The following is a 23,557-nucleotide window of genomic DNA, read 5'->3' on the forward strand; positions in this document are numbered from 1 at the left end:
TCAAATGAAATAAAGCAAATGGAATGAAATGATGGAACAGTTGGAATCTAAAATCAATAGAACAAAAGAGAGAGATAGAGAAATAAAGGAGAAAGGCTAAGGTTTATCCACTTCTGTATAGAAGTTCCAGAAATACAGACCAAAGGGGGAAGAGTATTGAAGAAAGAGCACAGGAGAATTTCTCAGAAAAGAAGAAAACAAGTGTCCGGAATGATTATATTTTAGGAAGACGGGAGGAGAGGTAGTGATGAGGATGTCAAAAGTTCATGTCTACAGCTGATTAGTGAAAAGCTGCAACAAGAATATTACCAAAAGTTTGAAAGCGGCTATCAGAAGAATTTGCTAGAAGAGTTGACAGCATTTGTCTTTGGACAATGGATTTGGGGAGAGGAATTAGAGAAACAAATCGCTGTTTGTTACTATTGCCTTTATTTGCAGCTCTAAGACTCTGATTATTTCGCGCCCTTATTAAGCTTGGTGCTTTACAGCATTGGACTTTACTTCCATCACCAGTCACATCCACAACTGGGCGCTGTTTTCACTTTGCCTCTATCTTTTCATTCTTTATGGAGTTATTTCTCCACTCTTCACCAATAGCATACTGGGGAGTTCATCTTTCAGTGTCCTATCTTTTTGCCTTTTCATACTGTTCACGGGGTTCTCAAAGCAAGAATACTGAAGTGGTCTGCCATTCCCCTCTCCAGTGGACCATGTTTTGTCAGAACTTTCTACTATGACCTGTCCGTCTTGGGTGGCCCTACCCGGTGTGGCTCATAGTTTCATTGTATTAGACAAGGGTGTGGTCCATATGATCAGTTTGATTAGTTTTCTGTGATTGTGGTTTTCATTCTGTCTGTTCTCTGATGGATAAGGATAAGAGGCTTATGGCTTCTTTGGAGAAATGTCTATTTAGTTCTTTGGCCCAATTTTTGATTGGGTCATTTATTTTTCTGGAATTGAGCTGCAGGAGTTGCTTGTATATTTTTGAGATTAATCCTTTGTCAGTTGCTTCATTTTCTATTATTTTCCCCCATTCTGAAGGCTGTCTTTTCACCTTGCTTATAGTTTCCTTTGCTGTGCAGAAGCTTTTAATTTTAATTAGGTCCCATTTGCTTATTTTTGCATTTATTTCCAATATTCTGGGAGGTGGGTCATGGAGGATCCTGCTGTGATTTATGTCAGAGAGTGTTTTGCCTATGTTCTCCTCTAAGAGTTTTATAGTTTCTGGGCTTACATTTAGATCTTGAATCCATTTTGAGTTTATTTTTGTGTATGGTGTTAGGGAGTGTTCTAGTTTCATTCTTTTACAAGTGGTTGACCAGTTTTCCCAGCACCACTTGTTAAAGAGATTGTCTTCTCCATTGAATATTCTTGCCTCCTTTGTCAAAGATAAGGTGTCCATAGGTGCATGGATTTATCTCTGGGCTTTCTATTTTGTTCCATTGATCTATATTTCTGTCTTTATGCCAGTACCATACTGTCTTGATGACTGTGGCTTTGTAGTAGAGCCTGAAGTCTGGCAGGTTGATTCCCCCAGTTCCATTCTTCTTTCTCAAGATTGCTTTGGCTATTCGAGGTTTTTTGTATTTCCATACAAATTGTGAAATTATTTGTTCTAGCTCTGTGAAAAATACCATTGGTAGCTTGATAGGCATTGCATTGAACCTACAAATTACTTTGGGTAATATATTCATTTTCACAATATTTATTCTTCCAATCCATGAACACAGCATATTTCTCCATCTATTAGTGTCCTCTCTGATTTCTTTCACCAGTGTTTTATAGTTTTCTATATATAGGTCTTTTGTTTCTTTAGGTAGATATATTCCTAGGTATTTTATTCTTTTTGTTGCAATGGTGAATGGAATTGTTTCCTTAATTTCTCTATTTTCTCATTATTAGTATATAGGAATGCAAGGGATTTCTGTGTGTTGATTTTATATCCTGCAACTTTACTATATTCAACAGACATTTCTCCAGAAAAGACATACAGATGGCTAACAAACACATGAAAAGATGCTCAACATCACTCATAATCAGAGAAATGCAAATCAAAACCACAATGAGGTACCATTTCACGCCACTCAGAATGGCTGCTATCCAAAAGTCTACAAGCAATAAGTGCTGGAGAGGGTGTGGAGAAAACGAAACCCTCCTACACTGTTGGTGGGAATGCAAACTAGTACAATCACTATGGAGAACAGTGTGGAGATTCCTTAAAAAACTGGAAATAGATCTGCCATCAGTTCAGTTCAGTTCAGTCGCTCAGTCGTGTCCGACTCTTTGCGACCCCATGAAAACAGCACGCCAGGCCTCCCTGTCCATTACCAACTCCCGGAGCTCACTCAAACTCATGTCCATCGAGTCGGTGATGCCATCCAGCCATCTCATTCTCTGTCGTCCCCGTCTCCTCCCACCCCCAATCCCTCCCAGCATCAGAGTTTTTTCCAGTGAGTCAACTCGTCGCATGAGGTGGCCAAAGGATTGGAGTTTCAGCTTTAGCATCAGTCCTTCCAATGAACATCCAGGATTGATCTCCTTTAGAATGGATTGGTTTGATCTCCTTGCAGTCCAAGGGACTCTCAAGAGTCTTCTCCAGCACCACAGTTCAAAAGCATCAATTCTTCGGCACTCAGCTTTCTTCACAGTCCAACTCTCACATCCATACATGACCACGGGAAAAACCATAGCCTTGACTAGACGGCCCTTGGTTGGCAAAGTAATGTCTCTGCTTTTTAATATGCTATCTAGGCTGGTCATAACTTTCCTTCCAAGGAGTAAGCGTCTTTTAATTTCATGGCTGCAATCAGCATCTGCAGTGATTTTGGAGCCCAAAAAAATAATGTCTGACATGGTTTCCATTGTTTCCCCATCTATTTCCCATGAAGTGATGGGACCAGATGCCATGATCTTTGTTTTCTGAATGTTGAGCTTCAAGCCAACCTTTTCACTCTCCTCTTTCACTTTCATCAAGAGGCCTTTGAGTTCCTCTTCACTTTCTGCCGTAAGGGTGGTGTCATCTGCATATCTGAGGTTATTGATATTTCTCCCAACAATCTTGATTCCAGCTTGTACTTCTTCCAGCCCAGCGTTCCTCATGATGTACTCTGAATTTAAGTTAAATAAACAGGGCGACAATATACAACCTTGACGTACTCCTTTTCCTTTTTGGAACCAGTCTGTTGTTCCATGTCCAGTTCTAACTGCTGCTTCCTGACCTGCATACAGGTTTCTCAAGGGGCAGGTCAGGTGGTCTGGGATTCCCATCTCTTTCAGAATGTTCCACAGTTTATTGTGATCCACACAGTCAAAGGCTTTGGCATAGTCAATGAAGCAGAAATAGATGTTTTTCTAGCACTCTGTTGCTTTCTCCATGATCCAGTGGATGTTGGCAATTTGACCTCTGGTGCCTCTGCCTTTTCTAAAACCTGCTTGAACATCTGGGAGTTCACGGTTCACATATTGCTGAAGCCTGGCTTGGAGAATTTTGAGCATGACTTTACTAGCGTGTGAGATGAGTGCAATTGTGTGGTAGTTTGAGCGTTCTTTGGCATTGCCTTTCTTTGGGATTGGAATGAAGACTGACCTTTTCCAGTCCTGTGGCCACTGGTGAGTTTTCCAAATATGCTGGCATATTGAGTGCAGCACTTTCACAGCATCATCTTTCAGGATTTGAAATAGCTCAACTGGAATTCCATCAGCTCCACTAGCTTTGTTCATAGCGATGCTCTCTAAGGCCCACTTGATTTCACATTCCAAGATGTCTGGTTCCAGGTGAGTGATCATGCCATCGTGATTATCTTCATCGTGAAGATCTTTTTTGTACAGTTCTTCTGTGTATTCTTGCCACCTCTTCTTAATATCTTCTGCTTCTGTTAGGTCCATACCATTTCTGTCCTTTATAGAGCCCATCTTTGCATGAAATGTTCCCTTGATATCTCTAATTTTCTTGAAGAGATCTTTTGTTTTTCCTATTCTGTTGTTTTCCTCTATTTCTTTGCATTGATCACTGAGGAAGGCTTTATCTCTCCTAGCTATTCATTGGAACTCTGCATTCAGATGCTTATATCTTTCTTTTTCTCCTTTGCTTTTCGCTTCTCTTCTTTTCACAGCTATTTGTAAGGCCTCCTCACAGCCATTTTGCTTTTTTGCATTTCTTTTCCATAGGGATGGTCTTGGTCCCTGTCTCCTGTACAATGTCACGAACCTCTGTCCAGAGCTCATCAGGCACTCTATCTATCAGATCTAGTACCTTAAATCTATTTCTTACTTCCACTGTATAATCATAAGGGATTTGATTTAGGTCATATCTGAATGGTTGAGTGGTTTTCCCTACTTTCTTCAATTTCAGTCTGAATTTGGCAATAAGGAGTTCATGATCTGAGCCACAGTCAGCTCCTGGTCTTGTTTTTGCTAACTGTATACAGCTTCTCCATCTTTGGCTGCAAAGAATATAATCAATCTGATTTTGGTGTTGACCATCTGGTGATGTCCATGTGTAGAGTCTTCTCTTGTGTTGTTGGAAGAGGGTGTTTGCTATGACCAGTGCGTTTTCTGGCAAAACTCTATTAGCCTTTGCCCTGCTTCATTCCATGCTCCAAGGCCAAATTTGCCTGTTACTCCAGGTGTTTCTTGACTTCCTACTTTTGCATTCCAGTCCCCTATAATGAAAAGGACATCTTTTTTGGGTGTTAGTTCTAAAAGGTCTTGTAGGTCTTCATAGAACCGTTCAACTTCGGCTTCTTCAGCGTTACTGGTTGGGGCAGAGGCCTGGATTACTGTAGTATTGAATGGTTTGCCTTGGAAACGAACAGAAATCATTCTGTCATTTTTAAGATTGCATCCAAGTACTGCATTTCGGACTCTTTTGTTGACCATGATGGCCACTCCATTTCTTCTAAGGGATTCCTGCCCACAATAGTAGATATAATGGTCATCTGAGTTGAATTCACCCATTCCAGTCCCTTTTAGTTCACTGATTCCTAGAATGTCGACATTCTCTCTTGTCATCTCCTGTTTGATCACTTCCAATTTGCCTTGATTCATGGACTTAACATTCCAGGTTCCTATGCAATATTGCTCTTTACAGCATCGGACCTTGCTTCTATCACCAGTCACATCCACAACTGGGTATTTGTTTCGCTTTGGCTCCATCCCTTCATTCTTTCTGGAGTTATTTCTCCACTGATCTCCAGTAGCATACTGGGCACCTACCAACCTGGGGAATTCCTCATTCAGTATCCTATCATTCTGCCTTTTGATACTGTTCATGGGGTTCTCAAGGCAAGTATACTGAAGTGGTTTGCCATTCCCTTCTCCAGTGGACCACATTCTGTCAGACCTCTCCACCATGACCCATCCGTGTTGGGTGGCCCCACATGGCATAGCTTAGTTTCATTGAGTTAGACAGGGCTGTGGTCCATGTGATAAGATCAACTAGTTTTTTGTGATTATGATTTCAGTGTGTCTGCCCTCTAATGCCCCCTCCCAATACCTACAGTCTTATTTGGGTTTCTCTTACCTTGGTGGTGGAATATCTCTTCACAGCTGCTCCAGCAAAGTGCAGCCGCTGTACCTTACCTTGGACGAGGGGTATCTCCTCAAGGCCGCCCCTCTGACCTTGAACATGGAGTAGCTCCTCTCAGTCCTCCTGTGCCCTTGCAGACACCGCCTCTTGGACGTGGGACAGCTCCTCTTGGCAACCGCCCTAACCTTGGTAGTGGGGTAGCTCCTCTCGGCCACGCTTCTGCGTGTGGTTGGTTGAGTGGAGCCGGCGTCTCTCGCGTCTGCGTCGCCGAAGCTGACCCAGCAATTGCACTTCTGGGCATACATACTGAGGAAACCAGAATTGAAAGAGACACATGTACTCCAATGTTCATTGCAGCACTGTTTATAATAGCCAGGACATGGAAGCATCCTAGATGTCCATCTGCAGACGAATGGATAAGAAAGCTGCGGTACATATACACAATGGAGTATTACTCAGCCATTAAAAAGAATACATTTGAATCAGTTCTAATTAGGTGGGTGAAACTGGAGCCTATTATACAGAGTGAAGTAAGCCAGAAAGAAAAATACCAATACAGTATACTAACGCATATATATGGAATTTAGAAAGATGGAAATGACAACCCTGTATACGAGACAGCAAAAGAGACACAGATGTATAGAACAGTATTTTGGACTCTGTGGGAGAAGGCGAGGGTGGGATGATTTGGGAGAATGGCATTGAAACATGTATGTTATCATATGTGAAATGAATCGCCAGTCCAGGTTCAATGCATGATACAGGATGCTCAGGGCTGGTGCACTGGGATGAACCAGAGGGATGGGATGGTGGGGGGAGGTGGGAGGGGGGTTCAAGATGGGGAACACATGTACACCCAGGGAAGATTCATGTCAATGTATGCAAAACCTATACAATAATGTAAAGTAATTAGCCTCCAATTAAAATAAATAAATAATTTTTTAAAAAAAGAGGCTTATGGAAGCTTCCTGATGGGGAGAGACTGACCTGGGGGGAAACTGGGTCTTGTTCTGTTAGGCAGGGCTGTGCTCAGTAAGTAATTTTAAAAATTGATGCTTTCAAACCGTGTATTGGAGAAGACTCTTGAGAGTTCCTTGGACTGCAAGGAGATCCGACCAGTCCATCCTAAAGGAAATCACTCCTGAATATTCATTGGAAGGACTGATGCTTAAGCTGAAATTCCAGCCCTTTGACCACCTGATGGGAAGAACTGACTCATTGGAAAAGACCCTGATGCTGGGAAAGATAGAAGACAGGAGAGGAAAGGGACAACAGAGGATGAGATGGTTGGATGGCATCACCAACTCAAGATGTGAGTTTGAGCAAGCTTCGGGAGTTGGTGATGGACAGGGAAGCCTGGTGTGCTGCAGTCTATGGGGTCACAAAGAATCAGACATGACTGAGTGACTGAACTGAACTGAATTGATTTAAGCCTAGTTACTTTTCTTTACTTGGACAAAAATAAAAATGCATTTTGAAAAAAGAAATAGGGATAAAAATTAAGAAAGTATCTCCTTCCACATTGTTTAGTCTAACATACTAGAGTAAATTCTTCAAGTTATATAGTTATGCATATACAGAAAAACATTTTTTCACCACAGTATGCATGTTGCTAAATAATTGATTCTTTAACCTAAAAGTATACTGGAATTATGTACCTGCCAATAAAATATATAGAAAGCCTATATATGGAAGGCCCACTGCTAGGTGGTACAGAAGAGAATGAAGTTGTATACAGTTAACGATTATAAAAGCTGCATGATCTGAGTGCCCTGGGAGAGAAATGAGAGCGCTGGTCTTATCCAGGGAGACTCCTTAGAAGAAGTGGTTTCCAGGAAGCACTCGAAGTCACAGATGTGGAGGCCCTGGTGAGAGAGGACACTGCCCTGAACGGTGCCAGCCCCACATCATGCACAACCATTGATGTGCGTGTCTGAGACTTGCTGGGCCCACATCAGTCATGGTTGGCCAAGGGACAGGGAACTCCTTGCTGGCTCCAGGGGGCTCTATCCGTCGCTGGGAAGGAGGCCAGGTGGGGCCAGACCCCATCCTCCTCTTGATGATGATATTCACCACACGCCTCACCACGCTAGATCCACAGTCTCTTTCCAGGCTGGCTTAATAAGCCCTGTGGGTGGCTCTGCTGAGACCTGGGCTCCAGCTCAGCCATCCTTCGCAGCCTTGCTGTGCAGCTGGGCCGGACTCTCTCTGCCTTGCGCATGATGGCCAGTGAGGGTTTCTTAGGATGCCAGTGCTTCCCAGTCACTCTGGGGACTCCTTGGAGGACTGAGCACCTCATTTCCTCAGAACTCAGTTGCTGATGCCTTGAATAAGCAACACAACCCAGAAAATTGGCTAGAAGAAACTGAGAAACCTCTGGCAGGGTCTTCTGGGATGCCAGCTGGGCTCACGACACAGGGATGTGGGAACTGAGATGCAGGGGAAGAGCCTTGGACAGGGCTCTAGGAAAGGACACAGGCTGGCTGAAGCTCTGCAGTGCTGGCTGCAGTGTTCTCTGTGTGAAAGGGTGTCTGAGGAACAGGTGAAACCAGAGACTTTGATCCTAGAGAACAGGGTGGGCAGAACCCTATGATGTTAAGCACCCAGGTAATGGGATCCTTGGACTTTTTGAGAAATCTGGACTCTTTTCCCGTAAGTATCACCTAAGACATTGGTTCTTATACTTGACTGCACAGAGGAATCATCCTGAGGAGCTTTTACACATCCTGATGCCCAGGTCACCTCATGTCAATTCAAGCAGAACATAGGGAGGTTGGGGGTGGGAGGGACTCAGGCTCAGCACCTTTTTTATTAAGCTTCTTGGGTAACGTTAATATGCAGGTAACATCAAGAAGTGCTGGTCTAACAGTGGCTCTCTGTCTTAATGCTAAAGTGTTAGTGGCTCAGGCCCGTCTGACTCTTTGTGACCCCACAGGCTGTAGAATTCTTCAGGCAAGAATACTGCAGTGAGTAGCCATTCCCTTCTCTAGGGGATCTTCCCAACTCAAGGATCAAACCTGGGTCTCCCACATTGCAGGCAGGTTCTTTACCATCTGAGCCACCAGGGAAGCCCAATCCTGACTGCACATTAAATCAATTGGGAAAGAAAAGAACAACAACAGCAACAACAAAATAAGCAGGCTGCCTCAGTGCCCTAAACCAAGGAGATCAACTTGGGCTTTTTGGCGTCAGAAATCAGCCAGGGTTGGAGGCCGGGTCTAATGGGCACAGAGCTGTTTCTGCCGGCTGTGTGTGGTCTCGAGATTCAGTTCCAACTTCCTTCTGTGGGGAGGGAGGCCCCTCACCTTTTAATTTCGAGACATGAAGCCCCCAGCCCATCCCCGTCATGGGGCAGTACTTGGTGACTATTTCTTTGTCCTCTGTTAAACTGGCTCTTATTCTTGTTCCAAGAAAACCTGGAGCAGAAGAAAGTTTCTGGGGCACCCCAATATGAGAGCTGGGAGGGACCCCTGAACACAGGTCACTCGGGGAGCAGAGGTGCAGCTGCTCCTCAGGATGGCTGTGGGTCTCCCCAGTGGGCTGGCTCTGTCTCTCTGGTCCAGGAGCTTTTGGGGGTGTGTGTGCCTCTAGGGAGCTGGCTTTGCCTTATTCCGAGAAGGTTTCTCCTGTCTTGCAATGGGAGTTTCAGTTTCCAGTTGCTTTATGATTAGCATTTGGCTTTTTTCCTTTGGGGCCCGCCTGGCGTAATGATGTATGCCGTGCTTCCAGGGAAGTGGTCTCATGTTCAAGCCCACCCCTTGGCATGTCAGTGTTTTGCTCTTGATAAAAGAATCAGCTGGGACTCAAATGTCAGTTTGAAAAAAAAAACAATAACAAAACAGATTTGTCAACAATGATCTCAAAGTTGCCCATTTGAGGAAGGGCAGGTGCTGCCCTTAATAGTTATTGGAGGATGTATTGAAGCCGAGAGACTGGCCTGTGAGTGACAGGCTTGGGGCTGCTTACCTCGTAGAAAGCTGGGCCTCCATGATCTCATCTGTGTGATGAGGTGAGAGGGTCTGAGGATCGTCAACATCCCCCAGCTTTGTTACTCTGAGACTGTGAAATGATGTGAAAACCTGCTGAACGAGAAGACGATCTGTAGCCAAGGACATGGACATTTTGCCCCCAGTCGCTGCCTAGTTCTTGACAAAACCTCTGGAAGCACTCCTCCCTGGGAGTTCAAGACCTGGCCATGTGTAACTCTTACGCAGGAAGGCACCTTCTTGCTCACTGTATTTTTTCAGACCGTGGAATGTCAGCGTATGAATGAGTTGGGATTTATATCTGCAGGCTTGGCTGTTGTTTGGAACTTGCTTGGATTTTGAGATATAAATTACACTTGTGTGTTCTGCTCCAGGATATGTGTTATTTATTGTTTGAGCTTGAGGATCACAGAAGATCAGACCTGGGGGACCTGGAGAGTCTGTTTCAAGGCTCTATATCTTGCCTGTTCCTTATCCTCTCACATTGGTTCCAATTGTTTTGAAATAGAGCACCATAAATAAGAGTGTGGAGCCTTGGTGAGCTGCCCTGGTGCTTGCCTTCCTCCCGGGCACTGGGTTTACTGTGCGCAGGAGTGGTGGGGGGAGGAGAGAGCTGGAGTTGGCGCTTTCACACCCTAGGTCTGACAGTGACACAATACCCAGCTCTCTACACGGGCTGCCAGTCCTCTGTTACCTCTTTTTCTGTGGAAGGAAACATAGAGATGGTTATGCATTTGGGATTACCTTTGACAATGCCTTAAATTACCTGTAAGGTAAAAGTGTGGAGACTGGTGCATTCAGCCCTGGATGAAAATCTGTACCTTAAATGAATGATGCTGAGAGCAGTGCCGGCATGTTGCGAACATGTATGCAGGAAACATTCTGACAGTATTTATTGTGATCATGTAAGAGAGGGCAAAAGACCACTTCACACCCACTTGAATGGCTATTACTAAAAGCAAGCAAACAAAAATAATAGGCATAGGCTGTATGTAGAGAAATTGGAAGTCTTGCGCATTGATGATAGGCATGGAGAATGGTGCTGTCACTTTGGAAAAGAGAGCTCCCTCAAAAAGCCAAACACAGAATTACTGTGTAATCCAAAGAGTCCTCTTCTAGGTGAAGCTAAGTGAAACGTTAGACATGAAAGGGCAAGCTCTATGATTGATTCCACTCTCATGAGGTCCTAAAACAAACAAATTCACCGAGACAGTAAACTAGAGATGGCCAGGGGTTGGGCGCAGGAGGAGTGTGGAGTTATTTAATGGTTTCAGTTTCTGTGTGATGATGAAAAAATTCTGGGGACAGATGGTGCTGATGGTTGTACAACACTGTGAATGTACTTGATGCCACGTAAAAATGTTTACAGTGGTGAGTTTTGTATGTATTGACCACAACAAAAAGAGCCAGAGCAACAGGGGTTGAATTCACCTCACTTGGCCCGCTTCCCCTTGGGGGGTGTGGACCCCAGCTCATCCCACCTGTGCTCCCCAAAGTCGCTCTATTGGGGAGACATCAGTCCCATTTTACAGGTGAGTAAACAGAGCGCAGGGAATCTGCCAGGTCTGTTATTCTCCTTTTGTTTCTCATTTGTATGCCTGCTTGTTGTCTGTCTCGCCTCCACTAGGATATGCATTGTCTCAGGGCAGGGACTTTGTGGGTCACTCACCCCAGTATTCCCTGTGCCTGCAGTGGTGCCTAGCACCCATGGATGCTGATACCAAGTAAAGATACAAGTCATAGTCGTCTGAGATAGCAGGGAGCAAACACAGAACAATTGCCTCTCATCCTTCTATTTCTGCTCCCTGTGTTCTGTCTGGGTGGGCGAGTAGGGACCCCCTGAATGTGAAATCTTTCATGCTCCAAACCAGGATAAACATCCTCTGGAAAACTGCCCTCTGAGCAACAGCACCCTCCTGATAGTTGCAGGGCCTCCCTCTTGGAGTCACCTACTTCCAGAGCTGGAATTCTTCCTAGCCTCCTGCTTCCCCCTTTCCTGACCCTGCCCCAGTTCCCCTTGCTACCTAGCCAGAGAGCCCTCTTCTTTTGCTTTGCTCCTGTTGGATTCAGGCTCTTCTGCTTCCCAGTTCCGGGTCAGAGTGGAAGCTCTCCCTGTCCTTCTCAGGGTGGCTGACAGCCAGGGCCTGGGGTTCTCTGGGCAGGAGGTGAAAGCTGGCCCTGCTTTCAGCCCCTGCACTGGCTTTCTTCTCCCTTCTGTGCTTCTCATCCTTGTAACTCCCTGGGGCTGAGGTTTTATCTTCATTTTCACTCCTGTCTCCAACACAGTCCTGTCAAAGTTGATGGCAAATCAAATTGTCCCCTGCTGAACAGGAAAAGGCTGTGCCTCACAGACTCCATCCAACCCCTGGTTTTGGGGTGTGTTGGGGTGGTAGGGCTGGCCTGGGAGGGACAGGTTTGGGATCTGCTTACCTCCCAATGATCTCATCTCTTCAATGAGGTGAGAGGGTCTGAGGGTCACAAACATTCTTCCAGCTCTGACACTCAGGTCGTAAAACAAGGTGAAAACATGCTGAGCAAGGGGAAATGATCTGTTAGCAAAGGACTCGCACACCTTTCCTCCAATCTCTGCTTGTCTGACACCCGTATTCAGGGTCACGGGTCCCACCCATTTCTGCTGCTGCTGCTATTTAGTTGGTCAGCCGTGTCTGACTCTTTGCGACTCCATGGACTGTAGTCCGCCAGGCTCCCCTGTCCATGGGACTCTCCAGGCAAGAATACTAGAGTGAGTTGTCATTAGTTCTGTTTTAAAACAGCTCAAAGGTGATTTTGGATGTGTGCAGTAGTAAGCAGGCAGTTTACAGCACGAAGCAGCGAGCAGTAGCTGGAAGCAAGACCTTAGTCTTCTGAAATGGGAGTTCTAACTCCTAGAGCACAGGGGCCAAGGCCAGCAGTTAGGGTCTGAGTCCCTAGTCCTTGCCTGTTGAGTCAAGAATGAATTCAGGTGAGGAGGCAGATGGTGATGGGTAAAGCAAAAAGTTTATTGAAAAGTATATGTGGAAAGAGCCTCGGGTGAACTCAGAGAGAGTCGCGCCTTTGTGAAGTTTAAATCATTTATAAGAGGTCAGTTCTCCGGGTCTTTGTTTCCCTCAGGCCAGTCGTCTTGCTTTGTAACCCCCTGGCTATTTGTCTCAGTACCCTCGCCTGAGGTGGCACACACCCCTCGGCCAGAATGGATCTCAAAGTGAAGGCTTCTGGGAGGAGCAAGGCTCATTAGGGCCTGGCTTTATCCCCTGACTTTTGACCCCAAGGAATCTTTTTGCACATGTCTTCCTTGTCCCAAAATTGTGTGTGTGTGTGTGTGTGTGTGGAAGGGGGAAGACTTAATGCTTCACTCAAACAGGCTTTTGCCCTTCTTTCTCCTTGCCATGACTATTATCTTAAGATGTTTACAAGAGACGAAGATTAGCTATTTACCCTGTTTCTGTTGTTACTTTCATTTTAGAGGCAAACAGAAGGCTGAGTGTAAATGCCTGGACTGGAGCCCACCTATCTCTTGTCTCAGAAAGTGCAAACAGGAGGCCAGTTGTAAATGTCTAACCTGGAGCCCATCTATCTCCTACCTCAAAGGGACTCATCTTTTCTCATTCCTGGTCCCCCGTTTAATCTCCTTCTACGACAACAGTATCTATCCATGGCTCAATTCAAAACCTTAGAGCAGACGGTGCTCGAGTTTTCCTTCAGTCCTTCTTGGGTCAGCATGAGCCCTGCTGTTCCCACCTCCCACCGTTGCCCTCACCTGCCCACTTCTTACCACTCCCGTGGCTGAGGCTGACCCCAGGGCCACCTGATAACCCTCTGATGTGTGCCATTGACTGCCCGCTGAACACCCTGACTCATGTACCTCCTCCTGACACTCCAGATGCCACAGTGCAGCTACAGGGTCATTAAGAGACACAGAAGGAACCACACCACTCTGCAAGGTAAAGATCAACAGTTCCTACAGGTACACAGGGCTCTGGGGCAATAGTGTGGCTAGTAGGTAAATGATTAAAAACAGCTTTTCAGTAGGACAGCACTTATTTGTAGCATTTGCCAATTTCTGTAGTGTAAATACTCCCACAGTGGATGATTTCAATCTACCGACAAGATGTTACTAATTGCAGTGCTGCTGCTGCTGCTGCTAAATCACTTCAGTCGTGTCCGACTCTGTGTGACCCCATAGACGGAAGTCCACCAGGCTCCCCCGTCCCTGCGATTCTCCAGGCAAGAACACTGGAGTGGGTTGCAATTGCAGTGCTAGGACACACAATTCAGTTCAGTTCAGTTCAGTTCAGTTGCTCAGTCGTGTCCGACTCTTCGAGACCCCACTAAATGATTTCAAGAGCAGAGGTAAGAGTAAGATGTAATATAGTAATTAGGCCATGATAAGTTTTGAATATTTATTACATTTTACTATATAATTTATTTACTTGATGGTTTTGTTTAATGACAAGCTCTTAAAATACCTGAAAATTGAATAACCAGCTCTCACAAGACTACATGCGTTGATTCCAGCACATAACTGGAAACTGTATTAAAAGTAAAAATGAACACTAACCAAACAAAAGAAGCCTTGAGCACAGCAAGGTGATTGATGTACATGCTACGTACACTGTTTCCTGGGAGTACAGGGCATTAGACGAGGCCAGGGAGGTTGATGAGTAGAAGAAAAGGAAGAGAGGGAGTGGTCTGTCCCTCCTCCTCCCATCTTCTTTGGAAGTCTGTATCCAGGATTGCTGTGCTGTTCACAGAGTCAGAATAGGCCGGTGACCTTCATACCCACTCAGAGAGCTCAAGCAAGATTGTTGTTCAGTTGCCATGTCATGCCCGACTCTTTGTGGACACGGACTTAGACATGGAGTTTGTGCAAGCTCATGTCCATTGGCTCAGTGATGCTTTCCAACCATCTCATCCGCTGTTGCCCCCTTCTCCTCTTGCCTTCAATCTTTCCCATCATCAGGGTGTTTTCCAGTGAGTAAGATCTTCGCATCAGGTGACCAAGCATTGGAGCTCCAGCTTCAGCATCAGTCCTTACAATGAATATTCAGGGTTGATTTCCTTTAGGATTGACTGGTTTGATCTCCTTGCTGTCCAAGGGACAAGAGTCTTCTCTAGCAACGAAATTCTTCAGTGCTCAGCCTCCTTTATGGTCCAGTTCACATCCATACATGACTACTAGAAAAACCATAGCTTTGACTAGACCGACCTTTGTTGGCAAAGTGATGTTTCTGCTTTTTAATATGCTGTCTAGGTTTGCCATAGCTTTCCTTCCAAGGAGCAAGTGTCTTTTAATTTTATGGCTGCAGTCACCATCTGCAGTGATTTTGGAGCCCAAGAAAACAAAATCTCTGAATGGAAATCACTTCCTTATCTCACAAGGAGGGGCTTGTGCACACTTGGTAAAGCTGGATTTGGACCCAGAGGGAAGTCAGTGCTGGAGGCACCAGAGGCACCCTGTTCAGAGTCTGCATGGGGACACACCCTTAGTGAGTCTCTGGCAAAGAATTCAACCCTGGGACTGAGGGTTGGGGATATAGGATTAGACATGGGCCCCACTTTGTACTTTATAGCCCAGTCCCTCTCTTCCCAGGCTTCCCAGGTGGCGCTAGTGGTAAAGAATCCGCCTGCCAGTGCAAGAGATCAAGAGATGTGGGTTTGATCCCTGGGTTGGGAACATCCCCTGGAGAAGGAAATGGTACCCCACTTTAGTATTCTTGTCTGGAAAATTCCCATGGACAGAGGAGCCTGGTGAGCTCTAGTCCTTGAGGCCACAAAGAGTCAGACACGACTTACTGACTGAGCACACCCTCTTCCCACCCAGAGAAAGAACTCCATTCAGTTCCTAGGTCCATGATCCTCGTAGACAGAGCTGTACAAGATTTCTTTAGATTGAGGCACAACCAATATACAGTAAAATGGAAGATTTTAAGCTTTCAGTTTGGAGAATTTTGATCGTCAAACGTATTTATGTAACCATCACCTATAACAAAGGATAGAACATCTTCAGTTTTCAAAAGAGCTCCCTTTACCTCCTCCACTCAACCACCCAACCACTGTGTTTATAGGGATTGTCCATAGAGATTAGTTTGCCTGTAGAGATTCAGTTCAGTTCAGTTCAGTTGCTCAGTCGTGTCCGACTCTTTGCGACCCCATGAATCACAGCACGCCAGGCCTCCCTGTCCATCATCAACTCCCGGACTTCACTCAAACTCATGTCCATTGAGCTGGTGATGCCATCCAGCCATCTCATTCTCTGTCGTCCCCATCTCCTCCCGCCACCAATCCCTCCCAGCATCAGACTCTTTTCCAGTGAGTCAACTCGTCACATGAGGTGGCCAAAGTATTGCAGTTTCAGCTTTAGCATCAGTCCTTCCAATGAACACCCAGGATCGATCTCCTTTAGAATGGACTGGTTGGATCTCCTTGCAGTCCAAGGGACTCTCAAGAGTCTTCTCCAACACCACAGTTCAAAAACATCAATTCTTCAGCGATCAGCTTTCTTCACAGTCCAACTCTCACATCCATACATGACCACGGGAAAAACCATAGCCTTGACTAGACGGACCTTGGTTGGCAAAGTAATGTCTCTGCTTTTTAATATGCTATCTAAGTTGGTCATGACTTTCCTTCCAAGTAGTGAGAGTCTTTTAATTTCATGGCTGCAATCAGCATCCGCAGTGATTTTGGAGCCCCCAAAAATAAAGTCTGACACTGTTTCCACTGTTTCCCCATCTATTTCCCATGAAGTGATGGGACCAGATGCCATGATCTTTGTTTTCTGAATGTTGAGCTTCAAGCCAACCTTTTCCCTCTCCTCTTTCACTTTCATCAAGAGGCTTTTGAGTTCCTCTTCACTTTCTGCCATAAGGGTGGTGTCATCTGCATATCTGAGGTTATTGATATTTCTCCTGGCAATCTTGATTCCAGCCTGTGCTTCTTCCAGCCCAGCATTCCTCATGATGTACTCTGCATATAAGTTAAATAAGCAGGGTGACAATATACAACCTTGACGTACTCCTTTTCCTATTTGGAACCAGTCTGTTGTTCCATGTCCAGTTCTAACTGTTGCTCCCTGACCTGCATACAGGTTTCTCAAGAGGCAGGTCAGGTGGTCTGGGATTCCCATCTCTTTCAGAATTTTCCACCGTTTGTTGTGATCCACACAGTCAAAAGCTTTGGCATAGACAAGGAAGCAGAAATAGATGTTTTTCTGGAACTCTCTTGCTTTCTCCATGATCCAGCGGATGTTGGCAATTTGGTCTCTGGTGCCTCTGCCTTTTCTAAAACCTGCTTGAACATCTGGGAGTTCACGGTTCACATATTGCTGAAGTCTAGCTTGGAGAATTTTGAGCATGACTTTACTAGCGTGTGAGATGAATACAATTGTGCGGTAGTTTGAGCATTCTTTGGCATTGCCTTTCTTTGGGATTGGAATGAAGACTGACCTTTTCCAGTCCTGTGGCCACTGCTGAGTTTTCCAAATTTGCTGGCATATTGAGTGCAGCACTTTCACAGCATCATCTTTCAGGATTTGAAATAGCTCAACTGGAATTCCATCAGCTCCACTAGCTTTGTTCATAGCGATGCTCTCTAAGGCCCACTTGACTTCACATTCCAAGATATCTGGCTCCAGGTGAGTGATCACACCATCGTTTTGATTATTCTGAACTCATAAGGTAGATATCTTTTTGTGTGTGGCTTCTTAAAAATTTAAGATTCATCTATTTGGATTTTTATATCCATTTTTATTATACCAGAACTCATTTATTGAACTACTTGTTATTTCCAGATTTTTTTTTTTTTTCTATTAGGAAGAAAGCTACAGTGAACATTTAAGTACAGTTCTCTTCTGTAGATAACAGGTATTTATTTCTTGTGGTAAATACCTATGATTGGAATTGCTGAGTCATGGGGTAGATGTATCTTTAACTTTATAGAAACTAACAAACAGTTCTCTTTAGTGAGTGCGGCAATCTACACTTCCAGCTTTGGAGGAGAAATCTGGATGTGTCCGATTTTAGTCACACTATGGGGAGTGGGCTTCCCTGGTGGCTCAGATGGTAAAGAATCTGCCTGCAGTGTGGAAGACCTGGGTTTCATCCCTGGGTTGGGAAGATCTCCTGGAGAAGGGCATGGCAGCCCACTCCAGGATTCTTGCCTGGAGAACCCCCATGGATACAGGAGTCTGGAGAGCTACTGTCCATGGGGTCGCAAACAGTCGGTCGTGACTGAGTGACTAAACACACACAGCACATCACGGCATGCAGTGTGAAATAGAATGTCGTCGTGGAGAGCTTTAACTTGTACTTGTTTGGAATTTCACATTTTCTTCCTGAAGCTCACAACCTACCCTGCCTTTAAGTTTGAGGATGTCTTGAGGGTGTTTGGGCTTCGTTGGTGGCTCAGATGGTAAAGTATCTGCCTGCAAAGCTGTAGACGCAGGTTTGGTCCCTGGATCAGGAAGATACCGTAGAGAAGGGAAAGGCTGCCCGCTCAAGTATTCTTGCCCGGGGAATTCCATGGACAGGGGAGTCTTGGCGGGCTACAGTCCATGGGGTCAGAGCTATTCACATCTGAGTGACTAACACTTTTCTTCTTTTGGGGAGTGTTTACAGACCAGGAACTTGATGGTCATAGAGAGTACTTTGCTCAGGTGATACCTGACAGTGTAGGTATTCAAGCCTGGCTCTGACTGTGTTTACAATCAAAAATAGACTTGATCTTTGTCCCTGGTTCCTGGCACAGAGCTCCTAAAACCTTAGAAATTTCCTTAGTGGTAGGAGTGCTTAGTCACTCTGTTGTGTCCAACTCCTTGCAACCCCATGGACTGCAGACCGCCAGGCTCCTCTGTCCATGGGGATTCTCCAGACAAAAATACTGGAGTGGGTTGCCATGTCCTCCTCCAGGGGATCTTCCCAACCCAAGGATCGAACCCAGGTCTCCTGCATTGCAGGCAGTTTCTTTACTGTCTAAGCTACCAGGGAAGCCCCTTAGTGGTAGGAGTATCTTACTATTCATAACAAGCCCCACTTGGCCACCCCTGAGTTTATGCTAATTAATTGATTCTTGATTGGCTCCAGAGAGCTTCAGGATGGTGACTGGTTGCCAGAGGAAACAACCATGTGATTACAGGAGTAAATTCCTAACCTCACCTTTGACCTTTGAGTAGGGGAGAGGGTCTGGGGGTTAACTTCAATCAGCGATGACCACAATTTAATCAATCATACCCATATTAAAAAAAACAAGTTGGATTAAAAACTCTGAAGAAATGAGGTTAAAAGAGCTCCTCGGTTGGTGAACACATCCAGGTACAGGGAAGGTGGCACACCCAGAAAAGGTGTGGAAGATCAGCACAGCCTCCACCCCCCACCTTGCCTATGCCTTTCTTCTGATTGGTTGTTCATTTGTATCTTTTTAAATAAAATTGTACTTGTAAGTAGAGTTACTTTCCTGAGTTTGGAGACTCCTCCTAGCAAATTATAAACCTCAGGGTGTCAGGGGGACCCTGATCTGTAATTAGCCAGGTAGAAGGGTGGGTCTGGGGACTTCATTTGCAGCTGGCATCTAATGTGGGGACAGTCTTGTGGGATGTCCCTTGACATCCCTTGACATGTGGGATCAGCATCAGTTTTGGGTTGTTAGTGTAAAAATTGAATTGAATTGTTGGACCCCCAGTTGGTATGAACCAATCAGAGACCTGGTGTTGGAAGGATATACGTGACATCAGTAAAAACCCCGTGCAGGCTGACTGTTGGCTACCTGCTGCTGCTGCCCCTCCATTTTTGGTGGGCATATTGTACTAGATCGCAGTTTAAGCAGTGGGACCTGCTGGTATTAGAACTGAAGAGTGACAAGACTGCCCTCCTCTGAGCCATGTGAATGTGCTGATGCTTGTGTTAAAACAGCAGAATCGTGACATCTCTGGGGATTTGCCAGACACTATTTATCAGGCTTCTCAGGACAGACTCTAACCAAGACTGAATTCCAGAATGTGTCACAGAGCTCAGAAGGGGAAGCAGACAGCATAAATTGTCAACTGTGAGTTGAGGGAGATGACATGGAGAAGCCTTTGTAAGAGAACTTTAATGGAAATAGAAACATCATCAGTGAACAAGACTAATGGCAATGGAGTCATAATTAGGGACATTTCATGAATTTATTATGTTTTGTACATTTAAAAATACTAAGAAGAGGAAAAGAGGGATACGAGTTTTGTCTCTCATTATTCAGTTCAGTTCAGTCGCTCAGTCGTGTCTGACTCTTTGCGACCCCATGAATCACAGCACGCCAGGCCTCCCTGTCCATCACCAACTCCCGGACTTCACTCAAACTCATGTCCACAGAGTCGGTGATGCCATCCAGCCATCTCATTCTCTGTCTTCCCGGTCTCCTCCCACCCCCAATCCCTCCCAGCATCAGACTCTTTTCCAGTGAGTCAACTCGTCGCATGAGGTGGCCATCAGTCCTGCCAGTGAACACCCAGGATTTATCTCCTCTAGAATGGACTGGTTGGATCTCCTTGCAGTCCAAGGGACTCTCAAGAGTCTTCTCCAGCACCACAGTTCAAAAGCATCAATTCTTCGGCGATCAGCTTTCTTCACAGTCCAACTCTCACATCCATACATGATTATTAGTTGTACATAATAAAAATATCCATTAATGTTGTTGGGACTATTTGCTAGCTTTATCTTTATCAGAAGTGATGTTTTCCCAGAGTGTCTAAGACTTTTTCTTTCATACTGTGTGGTTGAACCTGGAGTTCATTGCAGTTTAGATGCTGAATCTGGCTTTATCACGAGGATATCTGGGTAATAACACTAACCTGTGAAGACAGTCCTTGCCATTGTCTGTCCATGAAACCCTCTGGGGTTTCATGCCTGGGCCCTCATGCCTGAGGCCTTGAGACCACCCAGCTGCGTGAGCACAGACTGTGGAGAGACGAGCGCTAGAGAACTCTCAGTTCCGTGTGGTTTTATAAGAAGCGGCCCCACACATCCTCTCTTTCACCACTAGTTAGGAGATGAGGGGCGCAGTCCTGGAGAGGGGCAGCACCTGCCTGAGTCCAGCTGGTCACTGGCAGGAGGGGAATGCCATCCCCTTGGACTTTTGCTACTGTGTGTGGGCGATGCAGGTTGCGGGTCAATGCCTCACGTCTGGAGGGAAAGGAAAGAGAGAGAGAGTGATGTCGTAGGAAAATAGAAGCTCCAGTCCACTGAGCCTTTACCATGAGTCAGTGCTCTGTCAACACTTTGTGCATCCATAGCCCTAAGGAGAGGAGGCTGGGCCTGGGAAAGACAAAGTGAGCTCCCCAGTGTCAAAGGCCCAGCGAGTGGGCATCTGCCATGTGATCTGACTGGACAGCAACCCAGTGTGGTAAACGCTGCCCTCCTCCTGGTTCAGGGTCTCACTTAGCCCCATTGTGCAGATGATGATGCGATTTGGGGGTCTTCTTGGTCTCAGTATTACAGAATCCATTGGCAGCTCGTTTCTAGGCTGGTCCCTGGTCACCCAGGTGGTACTAGTGGTAAAGAACCCACTTGCCAACGCAGGAGATGTTAGCAACGCGGGTTCAGTTGATTCCTGGGTGAGGAAGATCCCCTGGAGTAGGAAATGGCAACCTACTCCAGTGTTCTTGCCTGGAGAATCCCACGGACAGAGGAGCCTGGCAGGCTACGGTTCATAGGGTTGGACATGACTGAAGTGACTTAGCACTGGTCACCCAAAGACCACTTCCCAGTTGTCTTTGTGGGGGATGCCCAGGCTCACCCTGAATCACGTGCTTCCAGTTCCTTTGGTCTTCACTGTAGCTCTGAAGAGGGGGTGCACACGCAGTCACAGCTAGGGTGACCCTGTCCAATCCCATCTGTTCAGCACCTCCAGTGTCAGGAGCTTCCCCTTGGTTTGGTCAGCAGCTGTTTTCCAGTGGCTGAAGAAATAGGTGTTGTTTGCTTTATCACATGGAGAAGGCAATGGCAGCCCACTCCAGTACTCTTGCCTGGAAAATCCCATGGATGGTGGAGCCTGGTAGGCTGAAGTCCATGGAGTCGCACAGAGTTGGACATTACCAAGTGACTTCACTTTCATGCATTGGAGAAGGAAATGGCAACCCACTCCAGTGTTCTTGCCTGGAGAATCCCAGGGATGGGGGAGCCTGGTGGGCTGCTGTCTATGGGGTCGCACAGAGTCGGGGACGACTGACGTGACTTAGCAGCAGCAGCAGCTTTATCACATGTTCTATATTTTCCCAGATTCCCTGAGCCGCTTGTGGGCCTGGGAACTGTGTAGTCCCCCAGACCCAGAGAAGTCTTCCAGCTTTAGACAGACAGTAAGGAAGAAAACATCAATGAGCCTTTCTGGCTCCTGGACCCTGGCATCAGAGCAAACCTCCATTTAACAAGACTTTCCTCACTTTGGCCTTAAACCTGCAAATCTAGGGAGAGAAACTGTGGTTCCACATGGACTTGGAGGCCAGAGCAAGTAGTCAGTGAAGTTTTCACATTTCGCACTTGCTTCCTTTGCTCAACTTCCATCTAAAACCCTGACCGGGAGCCTGGTGGTGGGCTCATCTTCTACGCCCAGTTCCTTCCTGGTTGCCTTCTTCCTTATTTTTTCATTTTTAATTGGATTTGTAAAAGACTGTTGGGTTATCTTTTTTTTGGGGGGGGGGGTTGTTGAGCCACACAGCGAGTTGGATGTTATTTTCTCAACCAGGGATTGAACCCAAATTCCCTTTATTGGAAGTGGCCTTAACCACTGTGCCATCAGGGAAGTCCTTTTCCTGGCCTTCTTAATAGCCTTTGATCCAACCCCTTCTCAGCGCAGTCAGCTGCTGCTGCCTCAGCTCAGGCAGTAATAGTTTCTCATTGTGACTTCGGGAACAGCCTCAGACAGGGTCCCCCGTGGCCCACGGCCCTGTGCTCCCTGTTGTTCTGAGTGTCTTGCCCTCTCTCACTCATGTGGTGAGAGCTCTGTGGTTGGAAGCAACAGAGACCCATTCTGGTAAGTTAAACAGAAGAAGACGCATAGGAGGATTGCGTGTTTGCCACGGGGTGGAAGGGAGGGCTTGCGGAGCAGGCCTGGAGCAGGCAGAAGTCCAGGGTCTCACTGGAGAGAATAAACCGCCTCTCCCTACTTTACTTTTGCAAATCAAATGTCCACCACAGTTGCCAACTTTCGGATAGTGTCTGGGGGAGGGAGTGAAGCATGGCTGAAAGCACCCAGGGCCCTGAGTGAAGGATTTGGAAGTAAAGAATGAGGTGATGAGTGTGTCTTTGGGAGTTAAATGAAATCAAAGCTCAGAGGGCCATGCAAATCAGTCATCACTTCGAAGAAGAAGAAGGAGGGAGGCAGGGAGGAAGAGGGAGGGAGGGAGGGAGACAGGGAAGAGAGAGAGGAGACAAAGAAGGCGAAAAGATAAACGCAAAAGAAAGGAACAAAGGCGAGGAGAGTGGAGAAAAGAGGATCTCCGAGACTTGAGACAGGGGTAAGAACCCAGGAGACCAGCCAGGTATCACAGGTTTGAGGCTGGGGGATGGCTCCCGGGGAAATTCCTTGAGCTGCAGAAAGGGGCCTCTGGAGCTCTGGGTGGGGGATTTGGGGCCTCAGGGGTGGTTAGGAAGAGATTGTCTAAGGACACCTGCTGGGGCCACACTGGGCATAAGTAGGGCAGGAGGAGTGAGTCACAGCCCTGTCCTCAGTGCCCACAGGGAAGCAGGACCCGGAGATCAGCCGAGAGAGTAACCAGGGACAGGAGAGGATGCAGACAGCTAAGTCTTGGAGCACAAGGCTGTCAGTCTTCTGCAAGGTGGGTGTCCCATGACCTCCTCACAGAGGAGGTCAATCAAACTTAGAGCTCAAGAGCCGCCCTCAGCAGCACACAGCTAGACGTGGCGCTCCTGGGATCTGGGATCTGGCCGCAGGGTGTCTGCTCCCACAGCCCGTGTGCTGTCCTCTGCATCTCACCTGCAGCCTCTCTGAACACGACCCCCTATCTGAGGTGCAGGGAGGCGAACGGCGCGGCTTCTTGGTTAAGGGGTATTTGTGC

The sequence above is a fragment of the Moschus berezovskii genome, chromosome 12 (assembly GCF_049115385.1).
Source record: "Moschus berezovskii isolate FMDL1 chromosome 12, NW_MosBer_1.0, whole genome shotgun sequence".
NCBI classification, from domain to species: Eukaryota; Metazoa; Chordata; class Mammalia; order Artiodactyla; family Moschidae; genus Moschus; species Moschus berezovskii.